The sequence below is a fragment of the Megascapheus bottae genome, chromosome 12 (assembly GCF_031878675.1).
Source record: "Megascapheus bottae isolate mThoBot1 chromosome 12, mThoBot2.hap1, whole genome shotgun sequence".
Taxonomy (NCBI): Eukaryota; Metazoa; Chordata; class Mammalia; order Rodentia; family Geomyidae; genus Megascapheus; species Megascapheus bottae.
The window spans coordinates 4843552-4868320 of record NC_143520.1 but is presented as its reverse complement, the minus strand read 5'-3'; the positions used below and the strand labels follow the sequence as shown (position 1 = coordinate 4868320).

General features: G+C 36.8%; 1 protein-coding gene and 2 pseudogenes across 3 annotated transcripts in view; all 3 read right to left on the bottom strand.

The window, feature by feature from the left end:
* Window positions 1-24769, bottom strand: part of Znf385b (zinc finger protein 385B) — a 414848-nt gene that overhangs the window by 318047 nt on the left and 72032 nt on the right. The gene's annotated exons all lie outside the window — the stretch shown is intronic.
* Window positions 6465-7018, bottom strand: LOC150056126 (periphilin-1 pseudogene; annotated as a pseudogene).
* On the bottom strand, window positions 16935-17937 carry LOC150056125 (SWI/SNF-related matrix-associated actin-dependent regulator of chromatin subfamily E member 1 pseudogene; annotated as a pseudogene).

Sequence of the window (24769 nt, the reverse complement as noted above, 5' to 3'; positions counted from 1 at the left end):
AGAACCACTTTTGGCTTTTTTCTATGTATGTGGTACTGAGGAATCAAACCCCAGTCTTTGCATGCTAAGCAAGCACTCTACCACTAGGCCAAACTTCCAGCCTTTTTTAAAGCTTCTATATACACATGTTCATTGCCAAATCCTAGATGGTACTTGCCTTACTTCTAACTTTTCTCACATTCTTCTGTTCCTCTTGTCAGGACCCTTCTGTGTTTCTGCTTTCCTGAAGTATTCTGTTTAGAGAGCCAGGATGGCACATAACCTTTACTTCAATGCTTTAGTTATTCTAGAAGCTACATTGTTTTGCTTTTCTATTCATTCAATTTCAATACATGTTAATTATCTATGCAGAAAGGAAGCTATGATGCTAGAGAGCAATAGTGAACAGGATGAGGGAGATGCCAGTCTAAGACACTTGTCCAACAAGTAATACAGAGGAGAAAAAAGGAATTGCAACAGAATAGAATAAATACTTCGCATTTTCCTTCCCTGCTAGATCTTAAGCTCTTTGAGAATAAGAACGCCACTTTAAAGGACATAGCTAGTAAATTAATTAGGAAGCCTACAGAGTGGGAGAAGATCTTCACCAACCAAACAATGAACAAAGGCCTCATATCTAAAATATATCAACAGCTCAAAAAATTGAATCACTCCCAAACTCATCTCCAAAGTAACAACCATCTCATTAAAAAATGGGCCAAAGACTTAAAGAGTCTTCTCCGAAGAAGAAACAAAAATGGCCTATAGACACATGAAGAAATGCTCAACATCTCTGGTCATAAAAGAAATGCAAATCAAAACAACTCTAAGATTCCACCTCACTCCAGTTAGAATGGCCACGATCAGGAAAATGAATAACAACAGATGCTGGAGGGGATGTGGCCAGGAGGGATCCCTACTACACTGTTGGTGGGAGTGCAAACTTGTTCAACCACTATGGAAAGCAGTATGACAGTGCCTCAAAAGTCTAAACATAGAGCTCCCCTATGACCCAGCAATTCCACTACTTGGCATTTACCCAACCATCCAGAAACTAGAGCATACTAAATCCACTAGCACAACAATGTTCATTGCAGCATTATTCACCATAGCAAAAATATGGAACCAACCTAGATGTCCCTCAGTTGATGAGTGGATCAACAAACTGTCGTATTTGTACACAATGGAATTCTATGCTGCTGTCAGAAAAAATGACATCAACCCATTTGTTAGTAAATGGAAAGTCTTAGAAAAAATCATATTGTGAAGTAAGCCAGACTCAACTTAGGCTCAATGGTTTCCCTCATTTGTCATAATCAGTAGAAACCTTGGGCTCTCCTAGCAGAGATCTGCAGTAGAGCAAAACCTTGATACATAAGGCCATATAGTATGAAGCTAATTGAAAAGACCTCCAGGATATTGAAACAAAAGCCATATAAGGAATGATTGTTGTCCTTAATGTACTAGGTTATCACTCAGCTCTTTTGCTGTCCCTTGGTTATCTCATATTGTTACAGTATCTCACTTTGTTATCTGATATATTGGATTTATTTGTATTTGGTTATTTGAAATTGGATAGGGAAGGGGGGAAAACCAAGACGGGGTGGGGGGGTAGGTGGAGGGGAGGGTAATCGGGACCAAGACATGTGAAAGGGTATCAATGTATGTGAATTAATGCACCTTCTATCTGGCAAATATCATGTAACCCTTTTATTAATTACAATAAAAAATTAAAAAAATGGGATTAAAAAAAAAGAACGCCACTTTATTCTTCTTTGTACCATTCATCTTTGTTCTGAACACCTGAGATTGTATCTGGTATTGAAAATGGCTCTTAATAAATACTGGCCATCTAAGTAAATGCACAATGACTGAATGTGCCTCTGTGTGTGAACATTAGTTATGAATATAGTAGTGGACAGCGCTGTTTTACTGCTTTTAAAAACATAGCTTAAACTTCAGATTCTTCTAGGGTAATTTATACATTAGCAAACCCATCACAAACCCATCAGTCTACTTATGATGTCAGTTCTGGAGATTAAACTCAGGGCCAGATGCTTGCTTTAAAAAAAAAAAAGTGCAGGGGCTGAGAGTTTGGCCTAGAGGTAGAGTGCTTGCCTAACATGCACAAAGACCTGGGTGTGATTCCTTGGTACCACATACTTAGAAAAAGCCAGAAGTGGTGCTGAGGGTGCAAGTGGTAGAGTTCTAGCCTTGAGAAGAATCCAGGGGCAGTCCTCAGATTGGGAGTACTGGCAGAATGATTAGTTGTCCTCTTGTTGATAAATCACACGGCACAGCCACTGCAGATGAACAGAATGTTTCCAAGTGGGCATTTTGAGGAGCTTGTTAACTTGTGTTGAGTTCTTGGGGAAAGTCAACACTAGTGTCACATTTAGTGCATGAATTAAGCATTTATATTCACATATAGGAAGGAACCGTGGGCTAAGATGCTTAAGTCTTGGGTTTGTTGGTGGGGGGCTAAGTGGATTGGGTGTTATTACAGCTTATGCATTAAAAGTTCTAGGTTTTAAAGGACATTTGGCTGACAAACTTGAGTTTTACTCAGTATAGTTGGATTTGGGAGCTTCTGTGTTCCCACATAGGCTGCTAGGATTGGGTCTTATATTACATGGCTAAACGTTTATCCTCCTACCTGCCCCCCCTTTTTTTTTTTGATTCCTGCAAATTGGTTTCAATGATATTTGTACTTGCTACTAGTATACCAAGTTGAAATTCTTCAGCCTTTTTTTGCTATGACCAAGTAACAATGTTGGCTATTGTAAGGAATTGTTTATTTCTACATGGAACCTTAAGGAATGGAAGGGAGATCTATTTCAAGTTGTGTTGTTAGTAGGTGCAGTTATCTTAGAGTAGTGAATCTTGTAAGCTCAAATTTTATGAGTAGTGACAAGTTGACATTAAGATTGTCCTTTTTGTTCCCTGATCAAAATGAATAAAAACTTTTTTAAACTACAGAAAAAAAAGTGCTCTTCCACTTGAGTTGGGCCTCCACCATTTCTGTTCTCTAAGTTGATTTTCAGAAAGGTTTCTCACTTTTTGCCTAGGCCACAGATCTTTCTAAATTTTCCCAAGTAGCTGAGAACACAGAGATGCGCCATCATATTGAACTTATTTTTTACAATAAGTTCTCCCATGTTCCTCAGCTGGCCTCAAATCATGATCCTCCTACCTCTGTCTCCTGAATGACTGGTATTCAAGCATGTGTCACCATGGCTGGCCAGTATCAGCTCTGTATAGTAATGAACTTTTCCTGGGAAATAGTGCACAGGAAAAAGTGCCTCAGAGAGATCTGGGATGAAATCATGTGGACATTGACTCTGGCCCACTTGACTATGTTGCAAGTACATAGTGCTGACCCCTATATTTATACTTCATTGAATATCTGGTCTTTGAATAACTTCTTCCCTAAAATAATTATGGGGAAAATTAAGAGGCGAACAGAACAAATTCACTGTATTTATTGCATAATAGAATCTAGATATGAGATGTTATAATTTATTCAATTAGACAGCTTCTTATTATAGTGACTTTTCTGCCTGAGCTGGCTTTAAACTACCTTTTCTTATGGTGACTAAAAATGTATAAAACAATTCTACAAAATAAAGAGCTGATAATAAACTAGAAGGGATATCATCCTGCTGTTCATTTTCAATATTAAGAATTATCTGCCTAATAGGCCCAAAAGTACTTAGGGCACACTTCTTCAGCATTTTAGCTTTCTTTATATCAACTTGGTTGCTTTATTTTGTATTTTTTAAGATCACAAAAAGCTTTACAATATCTGTTTTTCCTCTGTTGATCATCAAGGCTTTATGGTAAGATAATAAATGTTTTGTCACATCGGTTGGGCATTACTCAAAATCAAGACAATCTAAAAATGAGAACATTTAGCAAAATACACTGTCTAGAACACTTCTCTATATATCTATCATAAATTAAACTTTAAAAAGGCATTTAAACAACAAAAACTAAATAAGCTGTTTAACACTGACAACTTTAGCAGAATGCTGCCAATGCCAAGCTATACACAGCTTTAAATGCTTATGTCTAAACTGAAATATGTCAGCTAAACACTGATAATTTCAATAAAACAAACAACTCCTTTGTCTATTATAGTATCTCAAATTTTACTTTTAAACTTGTAAAAACCATCTTGATTAAAGGAACTGAATTCTGGAAGTAGACTTTCTTTAAGGAAAAAAAAAACACTGGAAAAAAAACACTGGGAAGATTAAATAAAATCAACACCGGTGAGCAACACCACTGTTCACACTGAAGAATAGCAGGGATAACCAGCACAACAATGTTCATTGCAGCACTATTTACCATAGCAAAGATATGGAACCAACCTAGATGTCCCTCAGTGGATGAGTGGATCAACAAGATGTGGTATTTGTACACAATTCTTTCTGCTGTCAGAAAGAATGACATTGCCCCATTTGTTAGGAAATGGAAAGACTTAGAAAAGATCATATTAAGTGAAGTAAGCCAGACTCAAAGGAACTTAGGCTCAATGGTTTCCCTCATTTGTCATAATCGGTAGAAACCTTGGGCTCTACTAGCAGAGATTTGCAATAGAGCAAAACCTTGATACAAAAGGCCATATAGTAGGACGCTAAATGAAAGGATCTCTAGGATATAGAAACATAAGCCATATAATGAATGATTGTTCTTAAGGTACTGTGTTATCTCTCATCACTTTTGTTGTCCCTTGGTTATCTCATGTTGTTACACTATCTCACTTTGTTACCTGATATATCAGATATATTTGTATTTGGTTATTTGAAATTGGATAGGGAACGGGGGAAAACAAGATGAGGGGTAGGGTGGGGGGGAGGGAAATGGGGACCAAGACATGTGAAAGGGTATCAATGTATGGGAATTAATGCACCATCTATTTGGCAAATATCATGTAACCCTTCTATTAATTACAATAAAAATATATGAAAAAATAAATTAAAAAAAAGAGCAAGACTTTAAAAAAAAGAATAGCAGGGATACTATATGGGACACTTACTGGGCTTATACTTTATAAATGCTGGATAAGTCAAGAAGTTAGATTTCAAAGAGAGGAAAATTTAGATGGCCTTAGAAAACTTATGTGGCCTTCATCAAGCTTTTAAAATTTGTAAAATGGCATAAAACATACTTTGAAGCACCCAGTGTAAATTCCATTAAAATTATTTATACTGCTTTTCTACTTTCAATATAATCTTTAGGTACTTTTAGATGATATCAATAAAGGGCAAAAAAAATAATGTCAGAATTGAAGTGAGCATGCGTTGGAAATAGAAAAGGGATGGGAGTATAATGCATTATTTGGGCAGTAATAACAAACATGATTGCTAAAGTTTCCATACTAACTAATGCTACAAAAATGATATATTTTGGCTCAATGCACAGAATTGCTGAAAATGGCCAGGAAATGGCCAGTGTAATATTTTAATAGTCCCAGTTAGATTCTTAACTAACTCTTGATATGGTTGGCTCACTCATGAAGGACTGGTACACACAGACTCCTTGCTAGCTTTCTCCTTTGTTTCTTTCAAGAACACTTTTGAAGGTTAAAGGACATCTAAAAGTGATCAGAACAAAATATTCACATTATAGAGTAGTAAAAGAATAATTTGCAAATGATTTAATTATGAGCATGAGATCATATTTTTTCAGGTATGGGCCTGTGAAAATGTAAAACTCCAATGCTCCTATTATGTGGAGTTTTTTTCTGCAGAAAGGCATTTGTGGAATCACATCTTTAAAATACTTACCTTTCATCTCAAATTGCTCTTTTATTCTTACTATATGATACTTGTACAAGGAACTATTTATTTTGGAAAAAAACATTTTAAGGTGTGTTTTAGAGGTTTTAATGTTTTTCTTATTGTTGCTGAATGAGAACTGTTCTCAAAGCAAATATTCATTAAGATACCAGGGTTCTGTTTATTAGGATGGTACCCTCCACTTGCTATATGCGTAACAAAAGAATCAGGTTAAAATCATCATCATCATCATCATCATCATCATCATCATCCTAACACCTCAAAATGCTAACAGTTTTCACATGGCAATCTCCACTACAAGCATGCAAAAGACTATACATGTTTATGTGGAATAATCTCTACTTATAAATTATACTCATATGACCAAACAAATCACCACATGCTGTGGAAGATAGTAGAACAGGAGTAAGTACAAAAGGCTGCTCTCCAGGACTGCTTTATCAAAGCTCAGCAAATTAACCATCATTTTTTGGGGGGGGGTCAGGGGTGGTGGGGGTGGGGTGGTATAAGCAAGGAATATGAACTAGGTGGCTTTGTGTTTAGAAAAAAATATATAATTTAAATATTTATTTTAGATGTTTAACTCAATCAGAAATGTGGCCAAATAAAGTATCTTTTTGAATAAAAGTTCTATACATTATGGATTTACACAAATCCATGGTTACATCTAGAAACATTTCTTTATTTTGCCTCAACACTAATTTTTTTAAAAGGCTCTCCAAAATCTTGAGCAGAATTACCATATTCTGCAATGAAATTCTTTAGTTCTTCAACACATCGCCCACCTATTTCATGTAAATTCTGCCTCAGTGCAAACTGTATTGACTGTTCTAATGATGGATCTTTTTCAATCAGCATTTTCACCACCATCCCGAAAGTTTCACAGTCTTGCCGGTAAACCTGTTCAATTTCTTTGGTTTTTGATGCTATTGCTTTAGAGCAACTGTCTAGCTGACTGTGTTCAAATAATTCTGTCCCATCTGTTGTGTTCAACTCAGATTCTTCCGGCTAGTCAATGAATAGTGGTGCAGCTTATACAGTCTCAAACTCAGAAATTTCAGGCAAGTTACTCTCATCGAGCTTCTCTAACTTTTCCACAGCCCACTTGCTTGCAGCCTCAGCTAGTTCCTTTTCGGTTAACCTAAGTGGGTTTGTCTGACACTGGGGCCAGACCTGCTGTGTGGAGAGTCCTTTTGACCGCCAGGTGATTCTCTGAAAAATGGAGGCTCCCTCATGGTGGCTCCATTTTAACTTTTTGTATAAATAATGGATTGGAATTATTGCTTAGTATTTGATTTTACTAGACTATTCCTCTGTCTCATTTATTTTCCCACTCACCTATTGGCACTTTTACTGAGTGCTAATGAAATAGATTATTATAGAATGGCTGGCCTAGTTTGAATCTCATGAGATTTTTGACATTAATAGTTAAGTAAGGAAAACTGATCTTTTAGTGTTTCTAGAGGTTTGTTTTCCTTGCAGAAATTTTTGAACTCGTCATTGGGGCACTATTTTTTTGCTATATTGAAAATACCTTAGAATTCCCATTGTGTGCAGGTAAAAATATAAAACTTGAGGACTCTTACATCTTAAGTGAGAATCATAACCCTAGAACAACAAGCCAGATATGGACTATTCTGTAATGAATACGCAAGTTAATATGGCTCCAGGAATCTTAATCTGCTTTTCTTAATCATATAAAGTTATTCTTTGTGCAGCAGAATGGCATCTCTGCAACTCTCCCTTTATATCACAAAGTATTTATTTCCTGTAAGTGATTTAAATTGAATTGTCTCTGAAAGTTTCTGTTAGATTTTCTAATTAAAGAAACTATTAACATAGATTTTTACATCATATTTCAAATGACGTATTTAACAAACAAGTATTCAAGAAGGGAATCTCTATATGCAATCACTAGCACTTAGATTTTAGAATATAATTAAAATTAGGCTGAGGGTTTGTATGTCATAGATACATAGTAATCTATGTAATAGAACATTATGTCTATAGAGTCATAAATTTTTATGTCTGTGTAGTCATGTTTATATTTCCAATACCATGTCCATAGCATTGGGTACGCAAATATTGAGTACTCACTCTTGTAGTGTTTGGATCTAATAGCCACATAGTAAGGATACCATGCACCTTTTGTTCCTTTGGTCTTGTCTCACTCAACATGATTCTCTCTAGATTCAACCTGTTAGATTTTTGAGAATGGAGTCTTTGTTCAAGCAGTTACTGCAGGAGATGACCAGAGACTGGAAGGCAAAGGAAGGTCCAGATACATCTTTTTTTTGTTGTTTTGATTTTTTTCTGGTACTGGGGTTTGAACTCAGGGCCTTTCTCTCTTGCTTGGGTTTTTCATTTGAGGGTGGTACTCTATCATTTGAGCCACACCTCTAGTTATACCATTTTGCTGATTAACTGAAGATTAAAATCTCATGGACTAGTCTGCTTATGTTGGCTTCCAACTAGCATCCTCATTTCTCAGCCTCCTGAGGATTATAAGAGCCACCCAGGATTACAGGAAGGGGATACCAGTATCTGGCTCTAATACATATACATCTTATCCTAGGAAGAATGGCCTAGACTACGGAAGGTCAAATAAGATTATACTATGTAATGGCTGATATTTGGGGTTATTCTGGGAAACCCCCACTTTGGGAGAAGTACAAGAAAAGACTGTATCTTTGGATGAGCAAGAAGAAAAGAAATATTTATACTGTCAGTTTTTATCAGAATAGTGAGAGAGGACTGGAAAAAGATGTGTTATCTCAAACTGAGTATCTTGTGCTTGCTATGCAATTATTCCTCTTCTGAACTGTACCCCCAGCCATAGGTTTGAACTATTTTTAAATAGATACTGTAATGAATACCTAGGCTGAGACATTTGAGTTATTTGGATGTAAAGAAAACAAACTTTTGTCAGTCTCACTCACTGTGACAAATACAATGCCAACCAGATGGTTAGCACTTAGAAGGTGTTCTATAAATCTTTGATAAAATATCTACTATAATTAATTTAACTGTTGGAAAAAAGCTGCTAGATAACCTGGCCTGGACCTACAGAAGGTGAAACAACAGAAGGTCTATGTACAGGAAAACCTTTTCTGGCAACCTTGATCTTCAAAGTGATCAAGAATTATAATATAAAAATAGCATGACAGTGCCAGTAATAAGGATGTAATATATGTTTTAATGGCAAAATTTAAACTATATGCAATTGAGAATATATAGCAATTGAAAATAACATTATATGTTTACGGCACTAATATTTTATTAGCAGAAGAAAAGGTATATGTAAATATAATTTTAAAAAGAAAAAAGTATATGTCTTCCATTACAAGTATAAAATGTTGCAATAATAAATTTTAATTATGAAATCTGTTAATTTTATGTACAATTACTATGCATTTTCAGTTAACTAGAGAAACAAATTGATAGCTAAATAGTTATACAGAGAACATATTCTTGTTTTGAGATACAAATACTTATGATTAGTTGAGTAATATTTGTATTAAAATTGGATTGTTCCATAATAATAATCTTTGCAAATTGTAAAATGTAGCAGCATTTGTGATAATAAACTCAAAACATTATATTTGCTTTTCATTTATTTAATTTTAGTATAGTATGAACTTCTAGAAAAAAATCTAACTTGTGAATTCTTCAAATCTTTTAAGGATGAATCCAAAGGAAAGGACATTTTTGCTATATCAAAATGACTACTTCATAAAGATAATTAAATAATATTTCAAATTGGGCCGGGAGTTTGGCCTAGTGGTAGAGTGCTTGCCTAGCCTAGCATGCACAAAGACCTGGGTTCGATTCCTTGGTACCACATACATAGAAAAAAAAGCTGTAAGTGGTGCTGTGGCTCAAGTGGTAGAGCTCTAGCCTTGAGAAATGTCCAAGGACAGTGCTCAGGCCCTGAGTTCAAGCCCCACAACTGGCCAAAAAAAAGATATTTTAAGAATTATCTTAATGACTGGATATGATGGCTTTCAAATCTTTATCCTACCTACTCAGCAGTCTGGGACCTGGAGGCTTGAGAAATGCAGTCAGCCCAGGCCAACTCCTGCTTTAATTAACTACCAAAAAGTCAGGAAGACTGTGGCTCAAATGGTGGAGTGCCAGATAAAAGCAAGAAAGCCAACCAAGTGTGAAGACCCAATTTCAAGAATCAATGTGGGGGGAAAGAGTATATTGTATTTTATTTTATTTTTTTTTTTTTTTGCCAGTCCTGGGCTTGAGCTCAGGGCCTGAGCACTGTCCTTGGACTTTCTCAAGGCTAGAGCTCTACCACTTGAGCCTCAGCACCACTTCTGGCTTTTTTTCTATGTATGTGGTACCGAGGAATCGAACCCGGGTCTTCGTGCATGCTAGGCAAGCACTTTAACCACTAGGCCAAACTCCCGGTCCCAAAGAGTATATTTTAATAATAAAATTGGCCTTTCTTCTTACTCAAATTTATTTTACTACTTGATCTTTGGTATTTAACCAAAACATGTATATAATATATCTTATACCTGTTTACTTTTTTTTCTAGTCCTGGGGCTTGAAATCAGGGCCTGGGCACTCTTCTTGGTCTTTTCTCAAGCCCCTTTCTCTAGCACTTGACTCACAGCAACACTTCTGGCTTTTTCTATGCATGTGGTACAAAGGGATCAAACCCGAGGCTTCATACATGCTAGGCAAGCACTGTACCACAAGGCCATGTTCTCAGCCCTATATCTGTTTACTTTATCTACAGAAAGTTATGTGGTTTTTTTTTTTTATCAGACCACACCGTTTCTTTGAGGGTGGGAGTTGAGCATGTCTAGACTTCACTGTCCCTTTACCCTGTCTGGTAAAAGTGCACAGGGAGACACATCAGAACACAAGTGAGTGAACTTCAATATATAATCTGGGCAAGTTAGCATGTTGTAGCCCTTCTTCTGCTACTAACATGGTTTTTATAATAATAAAAATAACAATCAAGTGTATATAGGCTTTTACGTGATTAATCAGTCAAATCAGGCTACTTTTGCTCAGGAAAAAAAAATGCAACACTAGACAGGATACCCCGCGCAAAGATATAAACTAAGATTACCCCCAAGGAGACTGCAGGAATATAGCCATCCTGGGCTCACAACCAACTGTTTCATGACATGAAGTCATTGAAGAGTAACCAAACAGTCAAAAACAAAAATTCATCTAGGCTGCTCACCGGTACTCTGCCAACATTGGTACAGGAAAAAATAAACCATGAGAGTTTATGATTTCTCTGAGGCACTAGTGACCAGATTTTATGGTTACTTTTTTATGTACAAAATATACTTGCAACATATGCTTTGAATACATGTATAATTGAAAATCACTACATATATATATATATATATATATATATATATTGTATCCGTCATGAGGCTTACACTCAAGACCTGAGCATTGTTCCTGAGTTTTTTTGTTTTGCTTTGTTTTTGGAAAGCAAAACATATAAGAAACTATTGATCCAGTTTTGTTTAATCCTTAAAATGACTTTGCTTTTTTCTTTTCTTTTCTTTCTTTCTTTTTTTGTGGGTCATGGGGCTTGAAATCAGCCTGGGTGCTGATCCTGAGCTCTTTAGCTCAAGGCTGCTCCTGTACCCTTGAGCCAAGCCCCACTTCCCATTTTCTAGAAGTTAATTGGAGAAAAGAGTCCTTTTGTGCCAGGGTTTGCTTTGAACCTTGATCTTCAGATCTCAGCCTCCTGAGTAGCTAGGATTACAGGAGTAAGCCACTGTGCCTGGCTATACATTTTTCTTACTTTTTTCTTACTACAAAACTAATTTCTTTTCTCCATAATTAAATTGTATATTCAAAGCAATAGTAATCAAAACTCAAAATTCTAGGAGGTTTAACATGGTTTTCTTTTTTTGTAATTGACAACAAGATTCTAAAATTATGTACAACAGACCTGGTTATTTATGCCTTCAATTACATATATTTTGGAGGTTATGGTAGTATCATTCTAAATTCAGGGCAAGACTGTGCAACATAGGAGTCTCTATCTTGATGAACCAAGAATGGCCAAATCAATTCTTGAAGCAATACAACTGGAGGACTGAGCCACTATATATCACAGCCTTTATGAGGCTAATGTCACTTTGAGGATCTGGTTTTAGCCAAGAAAAACTAATCTGATCAGCATCAGGCATGATATAGGCATCATATGTATATGCATGTATATATGTGCATATACATGCACATACACGTATGTGTATCATGATTTCCGACATTAGTCATAGCATAACTGTAAAAGAATAATTGTTACAAAAAATAAAATGGAGCCAGCCTCTGGTGTCTCACGCCTGTAATCCTAGCTACTCAGGAGTCTGAGATCTGAGGATCATAGTTCAGAGCCAACCCAGGCGCTGAAGTCTGTAAGACTATTATTTCCAGTTAACCACCAGAAAACCAGAAGTGGTTTTCTGTGGCTCAAAGTGGTAGAGTGCTAGCTTTGAGCTGAAGAGCAAGCCCAGATTTCAAGCCCCATAAGTGAACAAAAAGGAAGGAAGGAAAGAAGAAGAAAGGAAGGGAGGAAGGGAGAGAAGGAGGGAGGGAGGGAGGGAGGGAAAGGAAAGGAAAGCCGAGGAAAGAGAAAAAAAGAAATGTGTTAAATGGATTAGCATTTTGGAAAAAAAATGTTTCTTGATCTTTACCTCACATTATATATCAGGTCCAGAAGACCTGCAAATCTAAATGCTGAAGGGAAAATAATATATATTAAAAGATTAAATAATATTTTCAAAAATTTACACTAGGTAAAAAATTAAAAGCAATATTCATGAGAAAAAATATAAACTAGATTAAAATTAAAACTGTTTCTCTAACTAAAAATATCATTAAGGTATTTGAAAAGCAAACCAGAGTACAAAAGTTATTTGTAATGTGTGTGTTTGTCTGTTTCTAACAAATGACTCCTAAACAATAGGTTCTTTAAATCAGCAAGACAGAATTCAATAGAAAAAAAGTAAAAGCTTTCATTTAATTAAGACACACCCCAAATGGCATATAAATATACAGAAGGCCATTCAATCTCTTTATTTTCTTGGAGAATGAGAATTAAGACCACAATGTGATACTATTACCCTCACCAAAATGGTTAAAACAAAAATATAAAATATCCGGTAAGAACAAGGAATATCCAAACTTTTAGATAGCTAATAGAAGGATACACTAGTTCAAGAATCTTTGAAAATTAGCAGTATCTGCTAAAGCTGAGCATAGGCAGTCTAAGACTCAGTAATTTTCTCCATAGGTATTCATCCAAAAAAACATGCAGTATTGTACAAATGCACACATATTCATCAGAATGCTTTTGGAAGCACTCTTCATAATTATCCCAAACTGAAAAGTACTCAAATAGAATCAGTAAGTATATTAGAATAAATTAATCAAGTATGTTCATCCCACAAGAACACATAACAAAAGAATGAATGATTTACAACCGTAGGCAACAATGTGGCTGAATGTCAGGAAAACCAGGAATAAAAGAAACATGGTTAATAGGTCACACAAATTACTTGATTCTCTCTATAAAGAATAAACTAATGAATACTGTTAGAGTTCAGTCCAGTCCTCACTTGGAGGAGGTGAGGGTAATAAGTGATGAAGGTGGTATAAGGATGGTGGGCTTCTTCACTTGAACTGAACTGAGATTCTATTCTGTTTCTCCAGCTGGTTGCTGCTGCCATTGCTATGCTGAATTTGGGGGAACTGCAGGGAGCTTTGTGTTTGCACTGGTATGCTTTCCAAGGATGTACATTATACATAAGTTAAAAAATAAAAGAGATATATTCACCCATGTGCCAGGGGCTCACATTTGTAATCCTAGCTACTCAAGAGGCTGAGATCTGAAGATTGCTGATCAAAGAGCACAGGCAGACAATCTGATAGACTCCTACCTCATATTAACCAACAAAATGGTGAAATGGAAAGGTGGCTCAAGTGGTGAAGTGTCAACCTTGATCAGAAAATGTTAGTCAAAACCCAAGACCCTGAGTTCAAGCGCTTGTAATGGCAAACACACACAAAAAACATATGTATTCAACAAGTTTGGGAAATGTGATTTTATTTATTTATTTATTTATTTTCAGTACTGATGGCCTTCTACATAAGCAAACAACTTCCCCTAGGCTCCATCATTATCCCCAAAACATCAATGAAAACAATTCTTTCAAACACACCATAAGAGATATATTTTATCATATTTTTCTAGTTTTTTTCTCCCAGCATGAGCTCTTTTTTTGTCAGTCATGGGATTTGAACTTAGGTTATCACACTGTCCCTGAGCTTTTCTACTCAAGGCTAATTCGTTACCACTGGGAGCTACAATTTTATTCTGGTTTTCCAGTGGTTAACTGGGGATTAGAGTCTCATGGACTTTCCTGTCTGGGTTGCCTTTCAACTGTGATCCTCAGACCTCAGCCACCTGAGTAGCTGGATCACAGACAGGAGCATCAGCATCCAGCTATGTGGGAATATATTTATTTTAACAGCATAACTACAAAAATACTTCCCATTTTCTATTTGTCATGTGTGTTTTTCTGCTTATTAAATATTCATCTTCTATGTTTATCCTAACCACAGCAAAATATAGCTACAGATGGGGATAATTTAGCCAAGCTATTGACTCAGTACAAGGATCAGAGAACCCAGAAAGACAAGATGAGGCAAAACTATGGAAGATTAGGGTAAGACATTGGGAGCCAACTTAAGCTAATTTTTTTTTCCTAAAACCTGGAGATGGCAGTATGACATTTTTCAAGTTTTTACTATTTAAAAGACAGCTAGAAAAGATTTTCTCATGTTTATACCTTTAGAAATATATATATATATATGATTATTCCCTTAATAGGAACTTCTAGATCCAAAATGCCAATATATTTTGGCACTTTGATCTGCAGATAAGCAATATGGATGTACAGCTCTCAGCAATATATGGGCATGCTTACTTTCAGTCACACAACACAGAGAAAGCTGTGGGAACACTTCAACCATGATACCCACAGCATACTTCCAAAGACATTTGTTTGATAGTATAATTGCATAGTTCCTAAAAGCAGGTTGACTTGTGGTATAGTGAATTTCTTAACCTTTTCTTTCTTTGCTTGCCTACTTTTTGCAGCTCTCGTATTAATTTCAGGTGTATTTTTTATATAAACCATATTATCTCTGTCTCTCATATCTGACAAACATTTACCCAATTACTTGACTTTTCATTATGTGAAAAATGATTTCAAGATGTACTTTAGGTTTATCCCTGTAATATAACACATGTATTCACCTTTTTATATCTGACTTGTGCCATTGCAATATATTGCTTCCTCCTATGCTGTGGGAAATTTTTAGGCTTTTTTTTCATATATATTTATTGTAATTAATAGAAGGGTTACATTATATTCACCAGACAAAAGATGCATTACTTCACATACATTGATACACTTTCTCATGTCTTAGTCCCCATTTCCCTCCCCCCACCCACTCCCCTCATTTGTTTTCTTCCTTTCCCTGTCCGACTTCAAATAACCAAATACACATATATACAATATATCAGATAACCAGGTGAAATACTGTAACAATATGAGATAACCAAGGGATAGCAAAAGAGATGAGAGATAACATAGTACATTAAGGACAACAATCACTCATTATATGGCTTTTGTTTCTATATCCTAGAGGTCCTTTCATTTAGCATCATACTATATGGCCTAATGTATCTACGTTTTATTCTATTGTAAATCTCTGCTAAGAGAGCCCAAGATTTCTACTGATTATAACAAATGAGGGAAACCATTGAGCCTAAGTTCCTTTGAGTCTGGCTTATTTCACTTAATATGATGTTTTCTAAGTCTTTACATTTCCTTACAAATGGGGCGATGTCATTCTTTCTGACAGCAGCATAGAATTCCATTGTGTACAAATACCACATCTTGTTGATCCACTCATCAACTGAGGGGCATCTGGGTTGGTTTCATATCTTTGCTATGGTAAATAGTGCTGCAATGAACATAGTTGTGCTAGTAGATTTAGTATGTCCTTGTTTCTGGATGATTGGGTAAATGCCAAGGAGTGGAATTGCTGTGTCATAGGGGAGTTCTATGTTTAGTCTTTTTACAAACTGCCACACTGCTTTCCATAGTGGTTGAATGAGTTTGCACTCCCACCAACAGTGTAGTAGTGATCCCTCCTGGCCACATCCCCTCCAGTATCTATTGTTATTAGATTTCTTGATCCTGGCCATTCTAACTGGAGTGAGGTGGAATCTTAGAGTTGTTTTGATTTGCATTTCTTTTATGACCAGAGATGTCGAGCATTTCTTTATGTGTCCATAGGCCATTCTTATTTCTTCTTCAGAGAAAACTCTCTTTAAGTCTTTGGCCCATCTTTTAATGGGATGGTTGTTTCTTTGGAGATGAATTTGGGAGTGATTCAATTTTTTGAGCTGTTGATATATTTTAGATATGAGGCCTTTGTCTGTTGTATGGTTGGTGAAGATCTTCTCCCACTCTGTAGGCTTTCTAGTTAATTTGCTAGCTATGTCTTTTGCCATACAAAAGCTCCGCAGTTTAATGCAGTCCCAGTTATCCAGCCTTTCTCTGATTTGTTGTGTTTCTGGGTCCTTATTAAGAAAGTTTAGACCTGTGCCAAGGAGACCTAGTGTATCTCCTATTCTTTCTTGTAAAGTGTTCAGAGTATCTGCTTTTACCTTGAGGTCTTTGATCCATTTGGAGTTAATCCTGGTGCAGGGTGACAAAGAAAGATCCAATTTAATTTTCTGCAGATGCTTAACCAGTTCTGCCAGCACCACTTGTTGAAGAGGCTGTCTTTCTTCCATTCTATTTTTTTGGCTCCCTTATCAAAGATTAGGTGGCCATAGGTCTGTGGGTTAATATCTGGGTCCTCAGTTCTATTCCATTGGTCTTCAGGCCTGTTCTTGTGCCAGTACCAAGCTGTTTTGGTCACTATAGCTCTGTAATAGAGTCAAAAGTTTGGTATTGAAATTCCTCCTGCGCTGTTTTTTGTTAGAAATTGTTTTTGCTATATGGGGTCTTTTATTATTCCATATGAAAGTTTGGATTGTCTCTTCTATTTCTTTTTTCAAAAAACCAAAAAACAATTTTTCATTTAAAAAATTATTTGTGACACATAAAACAAGGCAACATCTATTCTTTGTTTTGTCCTCTGGTCTGGGGTCTGTGGGCGGCTCCTCAACCACAGCGCTGTTGCTCTCTGAGCCAGTGTTGCTATCGCTGGTGTCCTCCTGACACTCTCCTTGTCCTCTGCCTGGGCGATTTGAGCCGCAATCTTCTCCATATCCACTTCTACCTTCAGACCACACAACCTTTTCAGCTCGTTATTAAGGGATTCTGTGCTTTCCAGGAACTTCCTCTCCTTTTCCTGGTGTTGTTCCTCTATTTGAAGAAGCTCAGCTTCTAGTTTTCGCTGATGTACCATTAAGGACTGGACCTGTCGCTTAAAGACCTGCATTCTGGCTGTGGTAACAACTGATCGGACACCACACTCTCACTGAAGATCTCGCTGATGAGGCGGTGGCTGTATGCTTCATTGAGAAGCCATCATCATAATCTGGGTTTTCAGAAGGCTGACTACACATGTAAGGTTCCCCTTTCTCCATGCAAGACTGTCTTTGTCAACTTACTTCTTCTAATGAAGCTTCTGCATGGTTATTTGCATTGATGTAGGCAAGGTATGCAGGGGAATTGTGATAGGCCTTCATAGATTCATTATACTCTATCTTTTCTGCTTCATATTCGTTTAAATATTCTTGTTTCTCTTCATCAGCAAGATCTCGCCACATGCAACCAATAATCTTGCCAATCTCCCACAACTTTAGGTCGGGGTTGGAAGCTTTTACTTGGTCCCAGACCTTTCTGATGTTCCTCATCTAGAGCATGAGCAGCTTACCTGGTGGTTTGGGGTTTTGGAATCGTAATACTAGAGGATGCCGTGACCCAGCTGCTGGGGCCTGGGTTCCCCCCCCCCCCCAGCCTGTAGTTGTTGTAGGCGAGATGACTGTATGGATTATATCCCACAAACCCTGGTGTGCTGGGTATTTGTGTTGCAGGTGCGGGGTGGGAGGTGGTGCATAAGACAGTCTTTTAGACATTTTGAAAGATTAAGTTCTCAGTTCCTTAAGAATGAATCTGAGACACCACAGGCCAAGAATCTGAGACACCAAAGGCCACAGCTCCGGCTTTGCTTCCCTTTTTGCCTCTTCTATTTCCTTAAAGAGTGACATTGGGATATTGATGGGTATTGTGTTGAATTTGTAGATAGCCCTTGGCAAGATTGCCATTTTCACGATGTTAATTCTTCCAATCCAGGAGCATGGGAGGCTTTTCCATTTCCTCAGTTCTGCTTTATTTTCTTTTTTTTTCAGGGTATTAAATTTTTCATCAGAAAGGTCCTTTACATTCTTAGTTAAGTTAATTCCTAGGAACTTTATTTTCTTTGAGGCTATTGTAAAAGGAGTTGCTTTCCTGTTGCCTTGTTCCCCTAATTGTTGGTGTATAGGAAGGCGGTTGATTTTTGAGGGTTAATTTTATTCCCTGCTACCTTGCCAAAGTTGTGAATCAGGTCAAGCAGATTGGAAGGGGAGTCTATAGGGTTCTTTAAATACAGAATCATGCCATTTGCAAAGAGGGAAAGTTTCACTTCCTCTTTCCCTATTTGGATCCCCTTTATGCTTGCTTCTTGCCTTATTACTCTGGCTAGGAATTCTAATACTATGTTAAAGAGGAGTGGAGAGAGTGGGCATCCTGTGTCATTCCTGATTTTAGAGAGAATGGCCTTAGCTTTTCGCCATTAAGTATAGTGCTAGCAATGGGTTTGTCATACTGCTGTGGGAATGTTTAATATTCAAATATGATGTTTGTAATTGCTATAACTTTAAATCCAAAATATAGCAGAAACTTTATAGAAATATAGACATTTTAAAATCAATAAAAATGATTCCAGTGTTGCTAGAAATGTAATCCTATATAAATGACTGGCCAGTCTTGTGTTCCACTGGAGGAGATGGTAAAAGTAAGATTCTTGTTAGTTAACAGTAAAATGTCCATTCCCAAATGCGTTGTCTTCCTCTCCAACTTGCTCAAAGGACCTGAACCTGTCTTAGAGACCATGCCTGTGTAATCATATCAGAAGCAGGGGGGCAGGGATGCCTGCTGCTCTCCCAGGCCTCTGGTTCAGAACTGTGCACCAGTCCATCAGATATCATCTGTCTGGCTTTCTCACTAAACTTTCTATCACCTGTAAAATCTAGCTATCTCGGCTTGTCTATTTCATAATTCTGAAAGCTAAAAGATGAATTGCTATAAAACTCTGAACAACTGTCAGATAAAAGAATGAATATATTTAATACACTGAAATAAATCTAAGGTCATATTTATCATTACTTCCTTCAAAAGTTACCAGTATTACATTGTGCAACAGATACAAAGTTTACACATATGTAAACGCTCATGTATAAGAAGTTTTTCATGTCAGGAGGTAATTAATGTGATTCATTTTTGTCTTCTGTTACAATGTTTTTAAAAACTTGGTCATAAAGAACTGAAAATAAGTGTCCACTTGTCACACACTTAGGTAATAGGTAACATGGAAAAATAGATGAACTTGAAGCCCAGGCTATCTATGAGTAGTTTTAAATAGCCTTCTTATTTTCCCTTGCAGTTACCCTAATTCCACTAACAGGGAACAAGTTGGATTTAGACAATGGCCTGTATTCTACCAGGTCAAAGCCTACAGCATTTGTGACTTGCTCAAGAGTAACATGAGAAGAAAATAGCCATGTGTACAGCTCTCTAGAGAATTTCAATCACCAGGTCGCGATTCAACACGGGCAGCTTTAGTGGTAGGATGTGGTTGCCAGGAAATGACCTTGAAAACCATATTGGAAATATTCGTCCCACAGGCATTCTAGTGAGAAGATATACCAATTACTGAGAAAAAGGTCAGGTTTATAAAGGACAATCACCTGAGACCATCAGACACCTGATTACAAGAATCAACATTTAAAAATACTTTAGAAAAGAAAAAGGCAATGCCTTTACTGAAAACCACTGCTTTTAATGGTTTTTGGGTCAACAACAGTAGGCCAGGATGCCTACAAAAGAAGCTGTTCTTGGTACCTGCTCATATGAAATGGAGGAGGCAGGCAAAGATGATCAGGAAGGGGAATGAGCACATGGACAAGAGCCTGTTACTAGTTGGTTTTACTTAATGTTAATTTACCTCCATTCCTGACTACTAGTTCTTTCCACATTGATTTTCTTTTACATGGGTTTTTGCCCTTTTAAAATTGATCTTTAAAAAAATGTTTCTTTGCCAAATACCTCTACCACTTCTGATGTTACATTTGATGACATTTACAGTGTTCGTATTCTCACTTTCTCTGTGAAAGAAATCGTTGACTTTAACTTCATTCTATTCTTGGAAAAAATAGTAAAGAAAAGAAAAGTAAAACAAAACAATGTTATTTGTTGCTACCAAGTGTGATAGCTAAATTTATACTACAAAACAGTCACGAAGTGTATTTCCCCAATTGTTTTTAGACAGGTTCTTCATTTGAAACTCATGACAGTGTTACAAAAGAAATCACCACGATTTGTACTTAGGAAAAAAAAACCTTCCAAAAAGAACAGCCACTCTAATAAATCTTAGTATGTACTGGTAACTACATCAGACTGTAGATCAATTTCATAATTTTCAAATATGTATGTGTGTGTGTGTGTGTGTGTGTGTGTGTGTGTGTGTGTGTGTGTGCATAACAGGAAAGATGGGCAATGCCTAGGCTAGACTGGATTTGTTATTTTGAATTCTTGGGACTTATGTTCCTATTAGCAAGTGAAATTTATATGGCATTTTATCACTAAGGAAAATTGAGAGCAGACTTGTAAAGCCTTTTATAAGGCAGCAATGGAGCATCTGATAATCTCCAGAAACATCTATCTGTTAAAGTGTTTGGAAACATCTCTGAAGCACTTTCTTCTTTCTCTCTCACATCAAAGACCCAAATGAGGATTTCAAAGATACCATGCACAAGTATATGTTAGAATTATTTTTAACCATTTGGGAGTATTATACCAAATATATGAGAATGTCTATCTTATACCAAATACATGAAAATGCTTGAGGATGGGACAAGGAAAGTGGAAACCTAAGAAAATAATTAAAAATGGGACCTCTCATGAACTAGGGAAGAGTATTAGCATGCCAAGATCTCAGAAATGTGATTAATTCTGTTCTTTTTATCTGGTTAGAAAACAAAGATTCCTTTTTGGTACTTTCAAATCATTCATAGCAATGAACTATGTCCATGATAACAGAACCACACAAGTTAAGATGTTCAAATAGTTCCAAGTGGACACTGAAGAGCCCATCCTGTTGATGAACAGAGCAAGGCAGGACATCTTCTGTAATGTTGCTAAATATGGAGCTAAATATGTATCTTAACTGTGCCACATTACAGAGAGGCACTAACTGCTTTTGGAGAATTCTCTTCTTTTGTCTTTTCATATATACATATATATGTATATACACACATACATATATCCTTCCTATATAAGTTTTGCTTTTCACTCTGCATCTGCCTTCCAGCCTACTTTTGAATTCATTCATATTAAGTTGATGTTGTCGGGAAGAAAGAAATCTGTGTTTGATATAATGGGCAAATCAAAAACATTCAGAGGGCTCTATCCAAAATTCATACTAAACCCTTCCCTGGTAGATCCCGAATAATTAAGTTTGTATTTGTGTAATGGGACAAAAAGAAATCAAACTATATAAAGAAATGAACATATAGCCAGGGACTGGTGGCTCTTGCCTGTAATCCTAGCTACTCCAGAAACTGAGATGTAAGGATCATGGAAAGTCCTTGAGATTCTTTTTTTTTTATATATTTTTATTGTGATTAATAGGAGGGTTACATTATATTCATCAGAATGAAGGTGCATAACTTCACAAACATTGGTACCCTTTCTCATGACATGGTCCCCATTTCCCTCCCCTCCTCCCCGCCCCCCCCTGCTTATCTTGATTTCCCCCTTCCCTATCCAATTTCAGATAATCAATTAAGCACCTATAAAATATATCAGATATCAAGGTGAAATATTGTAACAATGTGAGATAACCAAGGGATGGCAAAAGAGATGAGAGATAACATAGTACATTAAGGACAACAGTCACTTATTATATGGCTCTTGTTTCCTTGAGATTTTTATCTCCAATTAATCACCAGAAGCAGAGCTGAGGATCAAAGTTTAGAATGGATAGCCTTGAGCAAAAGTGCTCAGGGACGGCACCAGGCCCTGAGTCCAAGCCCTACAAACAATAAACAAAACATAAAAGAAATGAACATATATGTTCATCTACTCCAGGACTATTTCTCTATTTTACAGGCCCATCACATCACAGCTAAAGATTCTAACGCCATTTGCATACAAGGAACCCAACACCAGAACACTTCTAGTTGCTTGCCATGCCTGCTCAACAGCCTACCACTTCAATCATCAAGTGGAAGAAAGTGACAGGTCTGCCAGTCACTTGATAGTTGAGTGACCCTGGGAAGCCACTTATCTTCCTGGGCATCAAATTCGTTTTCTGTAAAGGAAGGAGAATGAACCCTGATGACTTCTGAAAGTCTCCTCTGTTCTAAAATGCCAAGGTTTATAGAGCTTTGAGATTGGGGCTTTCCTTTTATCAGGCTATTTATTTACTTTTCATATAGAATAAATCATAATGTCCAGCCTGAGTCGTGGATAACATGGGATTGTATATGGTTTATCAGCCATTGTATTGCCTTAGGAAAATGACCTGCTTGAGTCCTTCTGAATGATAGCTCAACATTGACAGAGAGCCCAAAGAGCACTGCTGTCTGTTCTGGATTTGCACAAAGAAATTTCCCTCTCATCTCACTTGGTGATTGAGTGGGAGGCAGCAGGCAATATTTCAAAATGCAAACTGACATTTAATTATATGAAAACCTCCTTCCATAATCACTCTCTTGCCAGGCTGATTCTGATCTACTTGAACAGTTTTTTTTTTGTTCCTTTTTTGTGACTCCTGGTTTTCTAGTTCCTGTTGAGAACAATTGAGAATGTGCCACAGACTTTAGATTTACAGGCGTGTTATTTCTCTTTTTACTTATATAATCTTTTAGGTGTCGCAGCCATTTAAAAAACATGTTTCATTCTGAGACACCTCTGAATCCCTCACACCCATTATAAACATTCTCAAAATGTACATATTTTCATATCTATATCTATATCACTGAATTGAATGTACAAATGTTACCAAAAATCTCAGAAGATTCAGGCAAAAACTTCACAGAAATGATCTGTTTTGTTCTACCTAATTAAATACTGAAATGATTTGCAAAAGAAATATGCTATGGCCAGGACTACAGTGATACAAAGGACAAATGCTCTAAGTATGGAATTAATTGATGTACCAAAAATCTCAGTTGTCAATGAAGGTTAAGGAAGGTCTTGTCTTCTTGTTTTATTCTCTTTTCCTTTCTTTGCTTTCCTTCTCTCTGTCTCTGTCTCTGTCGCTCTCTCTCTCATTTCTTGCTGCCTCTCTGTCTATCCCTCTCTTTCTGTATCTCTCTCTGGTGTTCATGCTTTCTATACAGGCATATCTCTTGAGCCACACTTCTGGCCCAATAAACAATATTTTAATGCAGCATTCTAGGCCAGTAACAGTGGTAAGTCATGATAGAGTCTGAGACAGATGGAAATGTCACAAAACTGATTCTGTCTTTATTTAAAAATTGATATTCTGGGGCTGGGAGTTTGGCCTAGTGGTTAAAGTGCTTGCCTAGCACGCATGAAAACCCGGGTTCGATTCCTTGGTACCACATACATAGAAAAAAGCCGGAAGTGGTGCTCAGGCTCAAGTGGTAGAGCTCTAGCCTTGAGAAAGTCCAAGGACAGTGCTCAGGCCCTGAGCTCAAGCCCAGGACTGGCAAAAAAAAATGATATTCTGCTTATTATGGAATTTTTGCACTGATTTCAGTTTTCTAACAATATTAAAATAAAATATGATTCATCTTGATTACTGTATTTTTGTTATCCCCTTCAAGAATGCATCAGGCAAGGGCCAAATCATGCTAAGACTGGGACAGTCTTCCTCTTCTTACACGCACAGCACTACTGAATTTTATTCTTAAATAAGAGAGACCCTATCAACTCTATTTCAGTTTTAGCTGTCATTTGAGGGTGGTCCTTGGCTGAGTAACTAATACTGTGTTCACATTTTTTCCCCAACTGTAGTAAGAGATATAGGTAATGTACTTTTTATATAGAAAAATAATTCTGAAAGGTAAAAACGATTTGACAAAGGACATAATGTGTTTAGTACCTTGAAATTCATAAAGCTTATGCATTGTTATGTTAAATGAGATAAGTGGGGGTAAAGAAAAGAAAAAGACAAAGGAAGAAACATGAAGCCATACTGTAAGGGACATTCACACTCCAAAGGCTTCCCTGGGAAGTTTGCTTAACATGTAATCTCAAGCATATCCTTGCAGATTTGAGTTAAATACAGAGAAACTTAGACTGACCCAAGTGTTCCAGAGATCACAAGTGGAAAAGCACAGACAGGAAGTAACCATTTTGATTACGCTGGACCACTGGACTATGTATATGGCACATATTTCTGCATTAGACTCCAATAATCTTAAAAGCAATAAACAAGGACTCTTGCTTCACACATGAGAATGAAGAGGAAAATTCAGTTTGGTATGTGAAGCAAACCTCAGGCTTTCCCCCCTATATTTTAGGACTTCCCTGGTAAGTGATGTCAGGACTCTTGATATGTGAGTAAAATAAAGTAACAAATATGAAAGTGGGGTAAGGGCGGGAAACTTCAATACACTGGGAGAAAGTAAGATGTGGCAAATGCAATGGTCTGACTTTACAGTTTCAAATTCAAAA